The following is a 21638-nucleotide window of genomic DNA, read 5'->3' on the forward strand; positions in this document are numbered from 1 at the left end:
AGTCTGGATCATTAGTCATAATTAAAAAGCACTACTGATACATTATCATTAACTAAAGTCCATACTTTATTCAGATTTCATTAGTTTTTACTTACTGACTTTTTGTCTATTCCAGAATCCCATCCAGGATACCACATTACATTTCATCATCATGTCCCCTTAGACTCCTCTTGGCTATGACAGTTTGAGTGACTTGCCTTGTTTTTGATGACCTTGACAGTTGTCAGGAGTACTGGTCTGATATTTTGCAGAATGTTCTTCAGATGGAATTTGTCTTCTACTACTAGACTGGTATTGAGGCTTTTGTGAGGAAGACAACAGATCAAGTACGATTCTCATCATATCTTATCAAGGATAACTCATACTCACATGACTTGTCACGATTGATGTCAACTTTGATCATCTGGCTGAAGTAGTGCTTGTTAGGCTTCTCCAATGTAAAGTTATTCTTTTCTACTCTTTTCAGACTGCAGCCTTTGGAAGGAAGTATACAGCACACATGTCAAGAGTGGATAATTTTCCTCCCCTTCTTGAGAGTGAAGCATCTGGTAATGTACCTATATAAATTATTTTTAATTACTCTGCACGGTGATTTGTCTGTTTCCCCCCATTTACCTAGCCAATCATTTATACCTATATGGACTTATGGATATTTATTTTATACTTTGGGTTATAATCCGATACAATTTTACTTACCAGTTGCTTAAAGGCTCACCTTGTGTATTTTCTGCCCCAGTTGCTTAAAGGCTCACCCTGTATATTTTCTGCCCCAGTCTTAAAATCAGCCATTTCTCCAAGGAGAAATTTTCTTTATTTGAGACTAGTATCAGAAACCAAGATGTGGATACTAGATTTGCTTATTGCTAGTGAGATGTCATTTCTTTTAGGTCCTCTTAGCTGACAGGGCAGAATATGTGTGCATATACTAACCTGTGTGTATACTATTAAAAAAAAATCAACTGAGGGGCGCCTGGGTGGCGCAGTCGGTTAAGCGTCCGACTTCAGCCAGGTCACGATCTCGCGGTCTGTGAGTTTGAGCCCCGCGTCAGGCTCTGGGCTGATGGCTCAGAGCCTGGAGCCTGTTTCCGATTCTGTGTCTCCCTCTCTCTCTGCCCCTCCCCCGTTCATGCTCTGTCTCTCTCTGTCCCAAAAATAAATAAACGTTGAAAAAAAAAAAAAAAAAAAAAAAAAAAAAAAAAACTTTAAAAAAAAAAAAATCAACTGAGTAAGTTTGAGGATCTAATTGGTTTTATTCAGCAATTGATGAATTGAGCAGCATCCTATCTAGCAAATAGAAGGAGCTCAGACGAGGTGCACAAAAGAAAAGGTTTATAGGCAGGAGGATAGGACAAGGAAGTTAAAAGAGTGGATTATTTCAGGGAAAGTTAGCTTCCTTTAAGGAAAGGCAGGGGCTTTTATCATGTAGATTTCCTCACTAGTACTGGTCAAGAAATTCCAGACTAATTGTTTTAAAATTCTATTATTGAGAAAGGCTGAAAGTGAAGTTAGGTTAGGTATTAAGTCTTGGTGGGGCTTAGCAAAAGTGACTCCATTTTAGACCTGTTGTTTCTTTTTAAGGAGACATGTTCATAAATATTGTTATATGTAAGAATGTGTATCTATAGCAAGCTAACCATGAATTCATATTGATGTTGAGAACTTTAATTCATTACCATGTGAATCAATATAGTCTTCTCCCATTGCCTCCTCCTACTCCAGCCATGAGAAACCTGGTTCCCACTATTGCCATTCATTTTCTTAAGTGTTCATTTCCATTATATGTGTACTGTGATTTCAGAATTATTAACATACCCCTATGGGAAAAATTTGAACTCAAGTACAGTGCTTGGGTACAATTCCTTTGTCTTTAGCCCTATGAGTGATAAATATTTAGTTGAAAAGGTTTGTAAGCAAATTGCTGAACTTATCGCCTGGTTTCTCTTTAATGCTTATAGTAAAGTGTGAGAGGAGAGCAAGAAATTGAAAGAACTGCTAAGTAAAAAGTAACCAGAATTGAAGATTTGGAAAATTCTCAGTCTATGCATATGGCAAAAAATGAGAAAGTATGTTCTGGAGAGAACATCACTGTCCAGTGTGCCTGGGCAATCACCTCATAAAGAAATTGTGCATAATTAAAAAAAAAATTTTAACATTTCTTTATTTTTGAGGGACAGAGAGAGACAGAGCATGAGTGGGGTAAAAGCAGAGAGAGAGGGAGACACAGAATCCAAAGCAGGCTCCAGGCTCTGAGCTGTCAGCAAAGAGCCTGATGCGGGGCTTTAACCCACAAAATGTGAGATCATGACCTGAGCCAGTCGGATGCCTAACTGACTGAGCCACATAATTTTAATCAACAATCTCAGCAGAAGCCAGAAATAAAGATGCGATTACACCAATACGGATGCTACTAGTTTGCATTGAAAGGGACAGAGATCAGTTGAAATAAAGGAAGGCTTTTAGACTTCAGGGGTTTCACACATAGAACAATAGAGTTATCCAGCTGTGAGCATGCCATATCCTGTAGGAAAGGGAGAAAATGACCTATATAAAGACATTTCAGAGATAATCAAGGCTGCCACTCACATCCACAAGCCCATGTGTACGAGGCTTCTTTCTTCTTAGTTTCATAGGGTGGGCCCACTTCCTTGGTGTCAGTAGCCAGGCTGTGCTGCAGAGATGAGGTGAGGTGGGGCCACTGTCTCAAAGCCATGCGGGTGAGACTGCCGCCCTGGTGGGCCTGGAGGACAAACCACTGAGCCAAAGATGATTATTCTCGAGTCTTAAGATCTATTGGGGAAAAAAAATCTACTGGAATTTGTCTTGCTGGGTTGTGGGCTTTCTTGAGACACATCCCCCCTTTTTAGTTTCCTATTTCTCTTATTTGCAATGAGGATGTCTATCCTGTGCTTGTCCCAGCACTGTGTTTTGGAAGTACCTAATATGTCTGGTTTCATGAGTTCACAGTTGGAGAGGTATTGTGTCTCAGGATAAAGCACAATTTAAGTCTTACCCATACATGATTTAGAGGAGATGTAGATGATGTTTTGAGTTAGTATTGATGCCGGGTTGTATGAAGACTTTTTGGAGCTATTGGTTCACGGTGAATGTATTCTGCATGTGAGAAGTACATGAATTTGTTGGTGGGAGGGTTGGGGGAAAATGTTATGGCATGAAATTATGTTCCCCTAAAACTTATACATTAAAGTTTTAACCTCCTGTCTGACTCTATTTGGAAAGAGGGCCTTTAAGGAGGTCATTAATGTTAAGGAGGTCATAAGGGTAGGGCCCTAATCTATAGGACTGATGTTTTTATAAGAGGAGGAAGAGGCATGGGAGAGTTTCTTTTTCTCTCAGCACATACACAGAAGAAGGGCCATGTTAAGACATAACAAGAAGGTGACTATCTTCAAGTCAGAAAGAGAGTGCTTATCAGAAAATATTTTTTTTATGATTTCTACCTTTATGTTGAACTTTGTGTATTATTTTTCAGGTTTCAGTGAGTTGTCTGCATTCTTTGGAAGCTCACTAAACTTCTTTAAAATAATTATTTTTGAATTATTTGTCAGGCAATTCATAGATTTACACATTCAGGAGTTTGTTAGTGAAATTTTATTGTCTTCCTTCTGGGTTGTCTTTCTTCCCAACTTTTTGTGTTCTTTGTAGCCTTGCATTGGTGTCTGCTCACTAGAAGAAGCAGTGACTTCCTCATAGCCTTTACATACCGGATTCAGTAGGGAAGGAGTTTTATCTGTGGGTGGGCGTGAGGCTGCCGTCTAGGATGGGGTGTGCAGTGGCACCCATCCAGGAGGCACCCAGGCCCAGTGAGTGCTGGATTTAGGAGAATGTATGGGTACCAGTTCTGGGAGGTGGGGCATGGTAACACCTGGTTCCAGAAGCATATGTGGGCACGTGGGCAATTGGATTTGGGGCTTCCAAGTCCAGGGGTATGTGGTGGTACTAAGGGTACTTAGCAGTGTCAGCTGAGAGGTGGTGCCCGGTGGTGGCAGTTAGGGAGGGCATGCAATATCTGCAGCTCTGGAGAGATGTGGCAGTTTGAGCTCCTAGTGGCTCCAGAAGCTGGGGCTCTTACTGGTGAAGACTGTGGGGTTCCTTAGCAGCAAAGAATCTGGTCCCTGGCAGTGGGAGGACTGCTGGTGTCTTCCTATACTGCTTTTCCCCAAGGGGGAAATCAAAGCTGAAAGGATTTTTCTTACTATTGAGCTGTGCCTGGGAAGGGATAACATGAAACTATTTTTTCCCACTCTCTTGTATATAGTTATCCTCAGTTCTTTTGCCCCACTGGTTTCTTGCAATTTCTAACCTGGACCGTGAAACTTTTCCAGAGTTCTTTTTATTCTAGAAGTGGTTAGGCCATAGTTTTTAGTGGAGAACAAGGTCTGGGACCTCCTAGTTGGCTATCTTGCTCTGCCTCTTTTTTGTCTATAGCCGGTAATCCTACGGGCAAGACACATTGCTGTACATCCTTCACCATAAAATTATTTCCTTGGTCAGAAGTTCTATTATATGAGAAGCTGTAATGATGAATAAGGAATGCCACAAATTCCAGTTGTAGCAGAGACATTTTGAGCACAGAAAATAAATTTGTATGAGGAGTATATTTCCATTCCTGTGACAAAAATGGTTGCTTCCTCCCTGATTGAAAGAGCCAATTTCACCCTTCTGGTAACCTTGGTAAAGGTTCTACATCAGAGGCTCAATTTTAATCTTTGCTGTTGGCAGTTTGGCCTCTCCCTTTGAGCCATAGCCACTTTGTATATGTGCCCATTAAGCAATGACCAGGGTGGTTGTTCTATGAAGGAATTTGAGTCTCATTAATTTCCTGGAATGGTGAGTGATTGGAGGGGTTGCTGAGGAGAAATGGCCTCCCTTGTGAAGCAGTTTACAAAGAGAACATTCTTTAAAGTTTATGAGCCCTTTGTAGAACATTTGGAAAATACCAAAAAGCATATGGAAGAAACAAATTAAGAGTGGTTCTAGAAAGGCAAAGCATTCATCTATACATCGTTAGATAGATTTTTGTTAATCATAAAAAGAAACCCTGGATTTTGAAAATAATTATTTCCCAAAGCTACTATTTTACCTACATTTTAAATCAATGGCCTTGACTGCTAAAAAGATGGTTCACATAATTATATCTATGAATGCAGGCATGAGCATCTGCTGAGCACGGCTTGGAAATTGACAATTAGCAGTAAATCAAAGGATTCAGACAGCCTAATGTTAACATCATCATTAAAATGAACAAGAAGATTACATTGATCAAATATGAAAAGAGTACTTAAAACATTGAATCTATGGGCTTTCCTGCAAATTATTACCTCAGAAGGCTATGTGATCATCTCTCCTTTTCAACTAATTGCCTGCACTCAGATGATTTTATTGATGCATTATAATTCAAGATTCAATTTTAAAGTATTAAAATAGCAGCTTGTTTAAAAGGAACTATGCTTTTTCTCTATCCAGTTTTGTTCATTTTGATCTTAGACTTTAAGAGTTTGGAGTATTCTGGAATACACTCCTCAAAAAGAACTTGAACAACACATCTTGGGAAACACTGGTGTACTTCAAATGGCCTTTCACATAGGCCTTTAAAAACCCAGGGTCTCCTTCTTCCACCCTCACTGTTGTTTAACATTGTTCTTTTAGTTCTGGCCAAGGCAATATGCTCTAAAAAAGAAATAAAACATAATTAAATGAAGAAATAAATTTAAAAAATTATCACTGTTTTCTGAAATGTTCTGATTTCACAAATGAGGGAATTGAGCACAAAGGGATCAATTGACAAGACCAAGGTTTAATAGCTCATTAATGAAAAAGCTAAGATAATAGAGCTAAGGTTTAGAAAAGTGGTAGAGATAGACTTTTTGTGCATGGTTTATAATCTACAGAGATAAGGTGCAGAAGACATAATTTTAAGACTAATCTTTAGACATGGGGTCATTTATTTTACATTCAGTAAATTTCTCTGAGAGTGCCTACTTACACAGGGAGACACTGTGCTGGGCTCTGGGGAGGAAAACACGGCCAAGGCAGATGCCATGCATCCCTGCTCGTAAATTGCCTTCATTCTAGCAGGGTTGCAGATGTTTCAAATGTTTGGCCAAAATTAATTACTATTGTAATAAATACTTCCAGACAGTAAGACACAGTGCTACTAGCCCACAAGAGAGAGGGATCTGATTTTCTTGGGCAAATCAGAGTAGAAAAAACAAAAAACAAAAAACAACAACAACAACAAAAAAAAAACAAAGCACAATCCCTTAAGCATTTTGGTAATCCAGGTTTTCTTTTTAATTTTTTTAACTTATTCTTTTAAAACATAGGAAATGATACAATGCTACATTTAGAAACATTGGTGGTAATGAAAAAATCATGCAATAAAGTGATCACTGGGTAAAAACATGATATAAGAAAAGTGAGATTAAAAGTCCAGATTGGGGCACCTGGGTGGCTCAGTTGTTTAAGTATCCAACTTCAGCTCAGGTCATGATCTCATGGCTCATTAGTTTGAGCCCCATGTCAGACTGTGCTGACAGCTCAGAGCCTGAAGCCTGTTTGGGTATTCTGTGTCTCCAACTCTCTCTGTCCCCAAACCCCCATTCATGCTCTTTCTCTGTCTCTCTCTCTCTGTCTCTCTGCCTCTCTCTCTCTCTCTCTCTCTCTCTCTCTTTCTCTCAAAAATAAATAAACATTTGAAAAAAAAGTAGACTCCTCACCAAACTCCACACCCGAAAAACAAATAACCCAGTGAAGAAATGGGCAGAAAACATGAATAGACACTTCTCTAAAGAAGACATCCGGATGGCCAACAGGCACATGAAAAGATGCTCAACATGGCTCCTCATCAGGGAAATACAAATCAAAACCACACTCAGATATCACCTCACGCCAGTCAGAGTGGCCAAAATGAACAAATCAGGAGACTATAGATGCTGGAGAGGATGTGGAGAAACGGGAACTCTCTTGGCACTGTTGGTGGGAATGCAAATTGGTGCAGCCACTCTGGAAAACAGTGTGGAGGTTCCTCAAAAAATTAAAAATAGACCTACCCTATGACCCAGCAATAGCACTGCTAGGAATTTACCCAAGGGATACAGGAGTACTGATGCATAGGGGCACTTGTACCCCAATGTTTATAGCAGCACTGTCAACAATAGCCAAATTATGGAAAGAGCCGAAATGTCCATCAACTGATGAATGGATAAAGAAATTGTGGTTTATATACACAATGGAGTACTACGTGGCAATGAGAAAGAATGAAATATGGCCCTTTGTAGCAACATGGATGGAACTGGAGAGTGTAATGCTAAGTGAAATAAGCCATACAGAGAAAGACAGATACCATATGGTTTCACTCTTATGTGGATCCTGAGAAACTTAACAGAAACCCATGGGGGAAGGGAAGGAAAATAAAAAAAGAGGTTAGAGTGGGAGAGATCCAAAGCATAAGAGACTCTTAAAAACTGAGAACAAACTGAGGGTTGATGGGGGGTGGGAGGGAGGGGGGGTTGGATGATGGGTATTGAGGAGGGCACCTTTTGGGATGAGCACTGGGTGTTGTATGGAAACCAATTTGACAATAAACTTCATATATTGAAAAAAAAAAAAAAAGTAGACTCCAGATGAGGCAAACAGATGTTTGCTTTTCTCATTAGTAGCTCTCTCAGGAATCTTTTCCTAAGCCACATGCCTTAAGTAACATGTAGGCTGCAAGCCCCACATCACAGGCTGAATCCTGGTATAATTATGTAAGCCATTGATGACACATTGACCTTAGATGGCACTTCACATGACATGGTACAAAGCCCCACTCCATTTCTTAGGTCAGGGCTCCTTAGGCAAGAGGAGGACGTGTCAGAAAAATCAGGATGCAGCGCTGTTTGTTCAGATTCCAGCTGCTTGATCACTGTCATTGGGGGTCAAGACATACTGGCAATGTGTGAATAAATCCAGAATAATTCTACCCGTGATCCACAATAATTTCTCTCTTGAGGCAGAAAAAGAAATGCTACTAATATGGATATCAAGATTTAAGTACCTGCCAGAAATAGTTAAGACAGTGCAAAATTAATAATAATATTAATAATAAAATAATGCTATAATTCTGCAAAGCAGCTAGGCAACAAGGTATTAGTAGTATGTTATTTTTAAAACTATTTTCAATAGTAGCTTTCTCTCACACACACAAAATTCATGTAAATGAGAGACAAATGTCACTTTTGGAAAAATGGGATATTTATGCATTGATTTGTTTAAACATCTGGATAGCTAAATTTCTTTGGAGTTAGCTGATTGGTTTATGGAAGTCACTAGATGGCAGTCCCAACTAGTTAGTATGATACTACAGATCAGATTCAGATGCCTTTTAAGTAGCAAAACCCAAAAGGAAGTTAGGAAACTAGGTTCATTCAGTGGTAACTCTGGGTGAGTGTTTATCTTGGCATGGGGAGACAAGCTTCTAAAGGCAATACTGAAACTGTGAGGAGAGCCCAGAGTTATAGAAATTTCCAGATTTTCTACAAAGTAAGTCTCTGCAGATAGAATAATACCTTGTATTTGTTTGGGGTGTTATGGTTTTTAAGGAACTTTCAGAAACATTTTTCTGATTTAATTCTCACAAAAGCCTTGGGTTTTAGGTATGATTGGTATGATTATCCTCATTTTACAAAAAAGCTAGAGTCTCTTCAGGCCAGTAGTTTTAAAACACTAAGGCTCTTGGTAACACATAAAGAGCTCGGGCGCACTGCCTCTGTACCTTTTTGATAAAAATCTCACTGTTCTATCGTTTTCTTCTCTATTACATCTGTTGTGTCATTTTAATTTCATTGTAGAAGGAACTATTTAAATATTTGTGACCTAGAAAAATAATTTGTCATTAGCTTTCAAAATTGTAGCCCTCTTTTAATTGACGGATTCCTATCAAAATAAGGTGGCTCCTTCTATTTTCTTGTAAGCCAGCTCAACTGAATTCAATATGCTGTTACTGAGTGCCCTACTGTGAGCCAGGTAGCATTTTAGGTGCTAGTGGTAATAACATGAATGAGAGATCTTTGAGCAGCTCACAATCGTGCCAAGAAAAGAGGCAGGAAAAATCTGACAGTAATACAATGTGATAAGTGCAATATTAACAGTTTGAGCAAAATGCTAGGGAGCACAGAAGCCTGAACGATTAATTCTGCCTGGGGAGGAAGCTTCACTGAACTGGCAACAGAAAAGAGATGGAAAAAAAAAATGAGTGCCCTGATTTAAGCCTTTTATTCTGTCTTCAGGAAATGTGGGGAAAGGCAACATTCAGAAAACAAATACTCTAAGATTCTTAAAAAAGATGTCTAATGACTTATAGAGTAAGAATCACCTAGTTTAGAAGTTGCCCCAAGGTAATTAAATACACACTGAAAATCTTGAAAATCTTAGCAGCCTCTCAAAGAGATGTCTACATCACATTTATCATAGTGAGCCAAACAATAGATGCTATCTGTGCCCTTAGTGCCAGATCTACAAGCCTAGACTAGTGGTATGCTGGTGAATATTTAATAACTGGCTCTCTTATAAACAGAATCCTTGATTTGTAGCATTTGTTGGTTTTTGTGGCATAAATATACCCATCATGGTCAATTTTAAATTTTCAATATAATATCACCAAATGAAGAGTTGAGAAGTATTGCTCACAGTTGGCCCTCATGAACCAGCATGAGACATTTTGAGCAGGTAAGAGGTCCAGAACTCAGTGCCTAGACTCATACTCATGGCATAACAGAAAACACTCAGTTAGCAATTCCACTTCTGGCATGGTCACTAAAAAGCTGTGAACTCAGGTGATCACCTACACTCTGACATTAATTTGCTTACAATCTGTTGAGCACCTTGTGCTAGGTGGTATGTCAGCTACTTTACAGACATGTTTTGGAGACTCTGTACAGTTCTGAAAGGTAGGCATGATTATGTCCATTTTTCAGATGAGAAACTGAAGCTAACAGACATTAAGTGATTTCTTTCCTGATGCAATAATGAGTACAAGCAATACGAACCACTATGGAACTTGAAATACTATTATATTGTTAGAACAAATTAAAACGCCCATGCTATGTTCCAGCAATTTGAGCTATTAGAAGATTTGTTTTAGGAAAGATATTCGTTTTTAAAATGTACATAGCACTTTTTATTTATTTTGAGAGGGAGGGGGCAGACAGAGAGAGAGAGAGAGAGGGAGAGACAGACTCCCAAGCAAGCTCTATGCTGGTAGTGCAGAACCCAACACAGGGCTTGATCTCACCAGCCCTGAAATCATGACTTGAGCCAAAATCAAGAGTTGGATACTTAACCCACTAAGCCACCCAAGTGCCCCATACATAGCACTCTAATTCTAGATCCATCCTCATTTGCTCTGTCAGTTCTGCCATTTCTTGGGAATCCAGGAAGGGTTGCCTAAAGACTAGTTTGTTGCAATGTTTGCCTTTATTTAAAACGTTCTGAAAAGTTTTATAGTGTTATTGCTGATAAAATACTCATACTAAGACTGCAGAATTTTTTTATAATGTTAACACTTATTCACTTAAAAATACAGTTAGGTACAAAGAATAAAACAAAATAGGAAAATATCATTTTCCCATTAGATAACCCTTGCTGTTGTTAAAAAGCTACAAAAGTATAGAAATAGAATTTTTAAGTTGTACAGAGAGATACAAAACACACCATGACAGCTATTCCCCTCTCAACACGTCTTTTCCCCCATAGGTAGTTACTATTCTGGGAAAGATAATTCTTAGAATCTCTCTCCCCCTCTCTCTCTTTCATATCGTGAGAAAATAGAGCACATAGCTTATGCATGATGATCGTTACCCCTATTTTTGGCATGATTTTTGTATGATTTTTAGATAATTTTAGAAAGTACTTTTTTCTGTTCACAAAGTGCAAGTCATTTTTATGGCTGTGTGTGGCATGTCCCCATATCATATGATCATCAATAGCAGAATCATTTAATATCCATAACTAAGAGATTTTATAAAAGCTACAATAGCTCTTCAATATTTCTTCCTAAGCTGTTACTTTTATTATGAATTAATTTGTAATAATCCATTACCACCATAATAATAATAATTACTGTGTTTGGTTGCAATAATTTTACCGAGGTAATTGTCAGTATTATTCATGGCTTCCATAAATGGTGAATACTAGTTCTTCTGTATCTTAACAACATGGCCTACAGGCCCTGGAAGTTCTAGCCCCAGATACCTTTCTGGTCCCTTCTCCTACTATTTCCTGCTCCTTCTTTTCTTTTCCAACAACATTGGTCTTGTTTTTCCTCAAAAAATGCCAGATACATTCAAGCTTCAGAGGATTTGCTTTCATTTTTCCCTATGTTGAGAATGTTTTCCCTCCGGATATCAGAATGCATGGCTCTCTCATCCCCTTCAGGTCTTCACTCCAATGCAACCTCAGCGAGTCCTTTCCTGCATATTTCACTTAAAATTCTAATCTACCCACTACATTGCTTATTCTGTTTATGGTTACTGCATACTTTTCTCTTAACCATTCACTTAGCAAGCCTCTTGGTCCTCTGTCCCAGGGCTGACCCCTGGGGTGACATGAGAGCTAGATCACCCTGTCCTGCATGAGGAGCTGGATACTCCATAGGTGAGAAATCAGGAAAAAATATTTCTCTGCTAATGAAGTAAGACAATTTCCTCCCCCCTTCTCCCCTCCCTCTCCCCCTCCTCCTATTCCTCCAAAAATAAATGGGATTGAATCCTAACTCCAACCTTTGGTGTATAAATAAAAATCTCTCCAAGAGTCAGTCCTTATGTCTCTGCTTTTCCAATGTAAGGATATTTTCATATTTTGGGGCCTCATTCCTCCTTGAAATCTAAATACTTAGAGGGATAGCCTTCAGTTTTCCTTGTACCCTGGGGCTTAATATAGGGACCTCCTCTAGGCTGTATCAGAGCATTTAACTAGACAGATGGCTAGAGATATAATTCTCATATCCTACGAAAACTATCAAGAGGCTAGGTTTCTTTACAAGAATATTGAGAAATTCAGGGAAGTTTTCTCTCACTGTGGAACTGCTAGTGAATACTGGCTTTTGACAACTCAAAGGTTGTTACTGCACTTCATTGATTCATTGCACACATGCAAATCTTATCCAGGGTGTCAAGGAAAATGTAAATAAAAACTTGTTTCCTTGTCATATTAAAATTACTGTTTATAATTTTATAGCATAAATGCAGAACCAGGTCTTCTCTAGAACAATAATCACAACAATCCTAGAATGTGATATCTCCAAATATTGATTGCAATCCTGCCTTACACATTATGCCACCAATGGGGGAACACAGGAAAAGGGCCTATGGATTGAACAAGAACTGTCACTCGAGAAATGTTTTTCCTTTCTCTGTTATAGCTTAAAGCTGACTGGGGAGAGCACATATCACCACATTGATTATAAGCAAGAAACGATATCAATCTGAAGGTTGATTGGCCTTGTAGGGTAATTGTCTTGAAAGATGGGGGCAGGCAAACCTGAAGGATAGCCTGATATGTGGCAAGAAGCCTGCAAAGAGGATGAGACATCTGCCCTGGGTACCAGAATTAGGGAGCTCTTGGTAAAGGAAATCTACTGCTACCACCACTGTCCTTGGGTGCTGTAAACTGGAGAAGGAGGCTGCGGTCAACAACAGTTGAAGTAGAATAGTGAGAGTTAATCCTTGGGCCTACATATATGGCTCAAGTGCAAAGATCATAGTGGTCCTTTAGTAGCTGTGAGCCCTAGTTGTTCAATGTGCGCTGTGAGTGAGATTCACTCAATATAGGCAATTTAGTGCTATTCCAACAGACTAATCTTGTGTGACAGCATGAAAGAAACCCAATGCTGACTAGTGAGAGTTATCTTATCACCAGGTCACCCTTCCAAAATTAGGCCCCAGGGTCCTTGGATGACTATATGGTCAACCTCATACATTATGGTGGTGGTGGTAGAGTTGGACAATACCCTGACAATAGCCTGAAGAGCAATGGACCTACAGGAATCCTGGACTAAATTAAGCATTCCATCCTGAGGCTACTGTGGGCCCTGGCTCATCCCAGGCACTGGAGACTTTTTCATGTTGAGGAAGTTCCCTTTTATTCCTAGTTTGTTGATTGCTTTTATCATGAGAGGGTGTTGAATTTTGTCAAATGCTTTTTCCATGTCTATTGAGAAGACCATGTGGTTTTTGTCCTTCATTCTATTGCTATGGTTTATTAATTGATTTTTGATTGTTAAACCAAGCTTGGATAAATTGTTGGGTTTAGTTTGCTAGTATTTTGTGGAGGATTTTTACACCTATATTCATAAGAAGTGCAGATTTCTCCCACTTTCTGAAAGTAGAGCATTCCTAAGAAATCTTTCAGAAGCTGAAATGGCATAAAGCAGATATGCAATTAATTTATGTAGAAAAAATTTTGAGCATTCTTGGACCTGAAAAGTAACCTTTGTTAGGCTTTTCTGATACCTTAGGAAACACTTTGGTAACTGATTCACACAATAAACTGAGATAAAGCACAGATAGATGCTCACACAGTCAAGAACTATAACAGCTTTACTCTAAGATGCTGAGTGTAGTTCTAGGGTGGGAGCTTGGTTATGGAACGCTTACTGCTCTGTGTGCATGCTGCCTCCATAAGGAATGGCTTGCTGCAAAACAAAAGCTGAATGCTATTTTTGCTTTTCACCTTTTTTTTTCATAAAAGCAAAATTCTTCTTTGGATTTCTTTCAGTTAGCAAAAATAGGCACAAATTTAGGTCTTTTGCAAAAGCAAAATTACATAATGAGAACTTGAAAAAAGTTGGGGATACCTGTTTTGGTCTATAGTTTTCTTGTGATGTCTTTGGTATTGGTATTGGCATTGGCATCAGGGTAATACTGGCATCATAGAATGAGTTGAGAAGTATTCCCTTTTCTATTGTTTGGAACAGTTTGAAAAGAATTCTTCGTTAAATATTTGGTAAAATTTATCAGCCGTGTCATCTAGATTTGAATTTCTTTTCATGGAAAGTCTTATTACTAATTCAACTTTTTACTTATTATAGATCTTATCAGATTTTTATAATTTCTTAAATCATTTTTGATAGTTCATGACTTTCTAAGAATTTAGATGGTAGATTGAGTCTATTAGAAACAAATTTTCTCAGTTTTTGTTTGTAGGGAAATGGCTTTATTTTGCCTTTATTTCTGAATGATAGTTTTGCTAGATACAAGATACTTGGATGATAGTTTTATTTATTTATTTTTATTTCAGCTCTTTGAATGTGTTATCCCATTGCTTTCTGACCTCCATTGTTTCTGATGTGAAGTCTCAGCTTTTAATTTACAGGGGCTCCCTTGTATGGGATGAGTCTTTTTCTCTTATTGCTTTCAGGATGTTTTCTTTCTCTCTGCTTCTGAACATTATCACTATGATATGTCTGGATGTAAATCTTTTGCATTAGGTCATTGAGTGTTTGGATGTGTAGGTTAATGTTTTTCCTTAAACTTGTGAAATTTTCAGCCATTATTTCTTTAAATATTTTCTGCTTCTGTCATTCTCTTCTCTCTCCCGATACTCTTATTGCACAAATGGTGGTACACTTGAGACTGTCCTCTAATTTTCTCAGACTGTTAAATTTTTTTTTATTATTTTTTCCTCTATTCTTCAAGTTTGGTTCTTCAACTTTGCTGATTCTTTTCTGTCAGCCCTTTCAAGTTCTAATAAAATTTTCATTTTAGTTACGTACTTGTCATTATACCTTCCTTTACTTATTTAAGCATTATTTCCTTTAGCTCTTTTTTTAATTTTTTTTAATGTTTTTTATTTATTTTTGAGACAGAGAGAGACAGAGCATGAATGGGGGAGGGTCAGAGAGAGAGGGAGACACAGAATCTGAAGCAGGCTCCAGGCTCTGAGCTGTCAGCACAGAGCCCGACACAGGGCTCGAACTCACAGACCGTGAGATCATGACCTGAGCCGAAGTTGAACGCTCAACCGACTGAGCCACCCAGGCGCCCCTAGTTCTTTGAACATATGAGTAATAGCTACTCAAAAGTCTTTGGTTGCTAAGTTGGACATCTGGACCCTGTCAAAGGCAGATGTTGACTGCTTTTCCCCCTACTTATAGATCATTCTTTCCTGTTCCTTCGCATGTCTTTTATTTTTTTTTGTTGTTGAAAAGTGAAATTTTTAGATAATATAACAATTCTGGAAACTGATACCTTTTTGCTGAGGCCTTTTGTTATTTGCTTGCTTAATATTTTACTGATTTGGCTGAGCCATTGTAGTGAAGTCTGTTTCCCCTCAAGTATTCAGCTTGGAGAATGCAGTCTTGGGTACGCTCCCAATCATCCAGGGATGACCATGATTTGGCCTCTTTTTTACTGTCTCTTCCCTTGATATTGTTGTTAAGGTCTTTGTCCCTGTTGGTATCACAACCAGCTGTTAGCCTCTACCAATTTCATGCTATTTGCTCTATTGTTCTTGACAATGTTCCTGGCATGAATTACTCTACACTCTGATCTATTTAAACTCAGTCCCCTTTACAGGATAGTCTTTGAGGCCAGTCTATGTGGTTTATTCTAACCCTGGGGTGGGGTGGGGCTCTCCTTAACAATTTTTATCCTAGTTATCTCTGGAAAACTTCCATTGGTCTACAGTTTAATTCATTGCTCTCATGGAGCTACCAGCCTCCTCTTAATTGTTTATCATCAAAATCTTCATTAATCTTGATGATATATTTAGATTTGAACTTCTTCATACTCTGTTCCAAATAAACTGAGTTCCCATTGGGACAGCTTCAGAACTCTCTGCTTTTATATTCTGCCTTGCCCCTCAGCAAAATCCCTACACCATTATTCTGGATGTGGAAGCAGGGTCAGTGGCCACTTCTCTTAGAGTGGTGTGCCTGCTTTATGAGCAGGGTATTAAGTGGGGATTTCTTACAGTGAAATCTCTGCCCTACATGTTTGCTGGAACAAGATCAATGGGGTCCCAGTATTCTCAGCCTTCTGCATCTGGGATAGAGCCTCTGACCTACAAGTGAGGGCTGAGTAGCAGAAAGCGATCCTTGACCTCTTTTCTGCACTTGCCTGGATTCAGCCTTTAAAACACAGAGCTGGGGGCACCTGGGTGGTTCGGTCGGTTACCACCCCCCCCCCGCCTCTCTCCTGCTTGTGCTCTGTCTGTCTGCCTCTGTCTCAAAAATGAACAAACATTAAAAAATAAAATGAAATAATACAGAGAGCTGGAGGGGATAAATGCTGGCAGCCTGACCCCCTCTGGGAGACACCACAACCTGGACTGGGAGTTGGGGGGAAGGAATTTCCATTTCTTGGCCACAGCCATGTAAGTGGAACTTCCATTTTGAAGTTGACGTCATGGCTGAAATGTACACGTTCTGACTGTTCTTACAGAGATCTAATAGATTTTTTTTAACTGAATGTTTTCATTTTCTATATGCCCTTAGGATAATTTAGAGACTTCAAATCGTATTTAAACATTTTATTTTCAGCAGTTATGGTTGTATTTGCAATGAAGAGTTTCCATAGAATTCATATCATCATTTTCATATTTCATATGATACTCAAATAGTAATAGAAGTTAAAATTTGTTGAACAGTTAGTATTGCCAGAGAGAAGCTTCAGAATTTTACATGTTTTAACTCATTGAATTTTCACCTCAAATTTATGAAGTAGCTAATATTATGGCTCCCATTTTATAGATAAAGAAACTGAGGGACACAAAGTTTAAGTAGTTTAACACAAGCTGTTAGTGGAGAGCAGATTTTGAATCCGAGCAGTCTGGTCCCTGAGTTCATGCACTCAAACATTTTGCTATTTTCACCATTTGTCAAATAATTCAAAGCCTCCAGTTTGCTGACACCTACACATAATCACACCAAACCCCCTTCATATTATAATTAAATATTTGCTCCCACATAATAAAAGTCTTTCAAACTACTTTTACTCAGAAATTAGAATTTTAAAATATGTACAAAAGTCTTTCTTATTTCTAAGTCAAAGGGTCAATTTTGGTTCCTTCTTTAGCATCTATACCTAGACCACCTTCCACTTGTTGGTGAAGCTTGAGTCACTTCTAATGGTAGATAAAACTAATTCTAAATGTTTAATGAATCTTAAGTTTAAAATTCTAGGGGCACCTGGTGGCTCAGTCGGTTAAGCATCCTGCTCCAGCTCAGGTCATGATCTCATGGTTTGTGAGTTTGAGACTCACATTGGGCTCTCTGCTGTCATCACAGAGCCTGCTTCAGTTCATCTGTTCCCCTCTCCTCCCCTCCCTCTCCGTATCTCAAAAATAAATAAACTTAAAATTCTACAGGGTCAAGAGGTTACCACACAACTCAGAACCAGATTTTTCTATGTAGCTTACTTAACTACCACTTCCTTAAGAAAATAGCATTGTCAAAGCTGAAGTGATATTCCCAAAGTCTAAAAACATTTTAATAAAACTCATATTGAGTGTTATGGACTAGATTGTGTTCATTCCCTCAAAATTCATATGTTGAGCCCTAATCCCATATTTGACTATATATTGAAGATCGGGACTTTAGGGAGGTAATGAAGGTTAATTAAGGTCATAAGGATGGGATCCAAGTCCAATAAGACTGATGCATTTTTTCAGTAAGATTTTATTTTTTAAGTAATCTGTACATCTTGCGTGGGGCTCAAACTCATGACCTCAACATCAGGAATTGGGTGCTCTAGAACTGAGCCCACCAGGCACCTCAGGACTGATGTCTTTATAAGAAAAGGAAGAGACATAAGAGATTGCTCTTTCTCCCCATGCCACATACAGAGAAGAGACCATGTGAGGACACAGACAGAAGGTGGGTTTCTCCAAGTCAGGAAAAGTGAAGTGTCCTCACCGAAACAAACCTTGACGACATCTTGATCTTGGACCTCCAGAGTCTAGAACTGGAAGAAAATAGATTCTTGTCGTTTAAGCCGCCCAGTCTGTAGCATTTTTGTTATGGCAGCTATAGCTAACTAATACATTAAGCTTAACCCATATTATTTAGAAAGCAGCTATACTCATCACTAGACCACCAATGCTTGCTGCCCATATTAGTTGAAGAAATGAGTAAATAGAAAGAGAACTGAAAGAAAAGTCAAAGCTTTGTTATTTTAGCTTCATCAGGACATTCAATTTTTGCCATTTATTTGGAGTCTACTACCTATAAACTTAAACCTTATTTGGTCAAACCCATCATTGAGTCATACACGTATTTAGAGAAGAGATTTGAAAGTCAATTCTCATATAACTGGGCTTCTTTGGAAAGCAGCATCCAAGCATTACCACCTTGTGGAAAAAATTGAAGTATTTATGGCAGTATATACTCCAATATCTAAGTTTTCCTGAAGGTTAAATTTTCTCTTTAGCCATCTACATATGGACGCTCTACTTAGGGCATAGCTTATGCACTCAACTACATGTCTTTTGTGGGGAACAAATAAAAAAAAAGCCAAGTTCTTGGCTTTTCTTTTATTTTGAAATTGCCATGTCGTGTTCTTCTCTTATTATTTTTCTAACTCCAAATGAATTTTAAAGCCACTCTAGAAAACAGTATGGAGGTTCCTCAAAAAATTAAAAATAGAGCTACCCTAAAACCCACTAATTGCACTACTAGGTATTTACCCAAAGGATACAGGAGTACCGTTTTAAAGGGACACACACAATGTTTATAGTAGCACTATTGACAATAGCCAAAGTATGGAAAGAGCCCAAATGTCAATCAATTAATGAATGGATAAAGAAGATGTGGTATACACACACACACACACACACACACACACACACACACATATATTTACACACACAATGGAATATTACTTGACAATCAAAAAGAATGAAATCTTGCCATTTGCAACAACGTGGATGGAACTAGAGTGTATTATGCTAAGTGAAACAAATCAGAGAAAGACAAATATCATATGACTTCACTCATATGTGGAATTTAAGATACAAAACAGATGAACATAAGGGAAGGGAAGAAAAAATAAAAACAGGGAGGGAGATAAACCATAAGAGACTCTTAAATACAGAGAACAAACTGAGGGTGGCTGGAGGGGTTTTGGGTGGGGGGATGGGCTAAATGGTCAAGGGGCATTAAGGAGGACACTTTGTTGGGATGAACACTAGGTGTTATATGTAAGTGATGAATCATTAAATTCTATTCCTGAAATCATTATTACACTATATGTTAACTAACTTATATTTAAATTTAAAAAGGAAGGAAGGAAGGAAGGAAGGAAGGAAGGAAGGAAGGAAAGAAAGAAAGAAAGAAAGAAAGAAAGAAAGAAAGAGAAAGAAAGAAAGAAAGAAAGAAAGAAAGAAAGAAAGAAAGAGGAAGAAAATCCTAAGGGGGGAAAAAACATTTAACATAAATAAATTATAACTTCCCTTTCCCATTTTCCTCTTTTGCAAGGATATGTATTAAACCAAGCAAAAAGCAGAGAAAGATTAAAGATGCAAAAGTTATGGTTGAGCTAGGCAGCCTAATGCTAAAAATTTCCTCTAGAGGAGGAAACAAGGGTGAAGAGGTGTTGCTACTTCTAAAGACGATGATTTACAAGTAGTTTAAATCTAATATGTTGTTTAAACTTATTATTTGAAAATTAAGGGTCTCTGATATTTAAAATGAATATTATTTTACAGATATTTTCATTCTTCCTCCAATAAAATCATTTTAGGGTATTGCAATCACAAAAAAACTAACTAACTAACTAACTAACTAACTAACTAACTAAAGCCTTTTATCCTGTGTCTATTGACATGTCTGAAGCCTGAACCTTCAGATAGCAAAGGAGGTGCATTGACTTATGCCATGGGCTTTTATCAAAAACCTTGCTCTTTGTCTCTTAGTCTCCCATGATGTCAGCTCACACCTCACTGTGGCTACCTGTCCTTTGCCATGATATGACCCAAGTGACCCTCTGACCTTGGTTCTCAGCTCTGGATAAAACTAAAATATGAAGGGAAAACCATTGGGTCTGCATCAAGGAAACTGTTCTGCCCTCTAACAACCAACACAACCACCAGCCTAAAATCTGCCTGTGACCTTAGAACTCCCTTTCCCCATCAAAACCAGATCTAACTCACTCCATGCAGATTGTAGCCCGTGAAGATCATGACACACTAGCATTCTGAGGTGCAAACTCTGTCCGTCTCTACCTCTGCCAAGACTAATGAAGTAAGGTAATTTCCAAAACGATGATTTACATTTTTCTTTCTGTATTTCCTTATTTCCATAACCTGCCTTCAAACAACTAGCAGACACCATGGCTCCCTTGTGTGAGGGGAGGTCTGTGGCATGGAAGAAAACAGAATGTACATGCAAGAATGAGGGGCACATCATATCATGGCTTTTAATTTTTGGAGTCTAAGCCCTCTGAGGAGATTGTGGTAGGCTTCTGAAGGTGAGAAGAGAAGGGCATATTAAAGCAAAACTCAAAAGAAGGAGAATCTCCTTCAGGAAAAGAGTGAGCCTCTGAGACTGGAGATGGCAAAATCTCCTTTTCAGTACCTGTAAGTGTGGGGTAGATCCTGAGTAAGGAATGGCTGTATGGTTTCCCAAAGATTCATTTGTTCTTCACAAGGATGAGAGCCGCAGACCTGCAGAGGGTGGACAACAATGGCACAATGGGAGTTTCTGAGGTAACTAGCACAGATGCTTTATGGTTGGAGTCTTTGGAATGCCTTGCTAACAGATAAAACCATCAGGGTCATTATAGTAAAGTGGTTGAAGTTAAATTTTAAACCAGTCTGGCCAGGTGAGGATTCGGGTTTGAAATCAACATATTGGACTCATTCAGATTTTAAACTAAGATTTCTGTGCACTCCATGGAAAGGTACCCATACATGCAACTGTCCCTACAGTTTGGCATTCCTAAACAATAGACTTAGAGATTCAACAATAGAGATTCAGACTTAGAAAGGAATCTCAATCCTTATGAGTATGAGACACTGACTTCCTCCACAAGAAACACCATCAAATCCCTTGCAGATGCAGGTGTCACCTCTAGAGGCCCTCCAAAGAAGAAGCTTCACTCAGGGAGATTTGGTCTCCTAAAGCCTGGATCACTGAACATACACTTACTTCGGACAGATGAGATAGAACAGTGGTGTTGATTGGTTGGGAAAGGTAAAAGAAAGAAAAAATAAAAAGGTAGAGGTGGAGAAATAAAATAAAAATATGAATAAGAACATAAGAACCCACATTAAACTTTAGTTTGTTTTTTTTTTAATTTTTTTTTTCAACGTTTATTTATTTTTTTGGGCGACAGAGAGAGACAAAGCATGAACGGGGAGGGGCAGAGAGAGAGGGAGACACAGAATCGGAAGCAGGCTCCAGGCTCGGAGCCATCAGCCCAGATCCCGATGCGGGGCTCGAACTCACGGACCGCGAGATCGTGACCTGGCTGAAGTCGGACGCTTAACCGACTGCGCAACCCAGGCGCCCCTAAACTTTAGTTTTAAACACAGGACGTCACAGACTGTTTTATACCCATGGTACCCAGGATTTCTTAACATATTTGCCTTTGTTCTTGCCATCTTTGGGGAGAGTTAGAGGTATTCTGAGTGCCCAAATA

This window comes from Lynx rufus, unplaced genomic scaffold (genome assembly GCF_022079265.1).
Source record: "Lynx rufus isolate CCGP_SWC_20201006 ecotype Redwood Valley unplaced genomic scaffold, mLynRuf1.p SCAF_3, whole genome shotgun sequence".
NCBI lineage: Eukaryota > Metazoa > Chordata > Mammalia > Carnivora > Felidae > Lynx > Lynx rufus.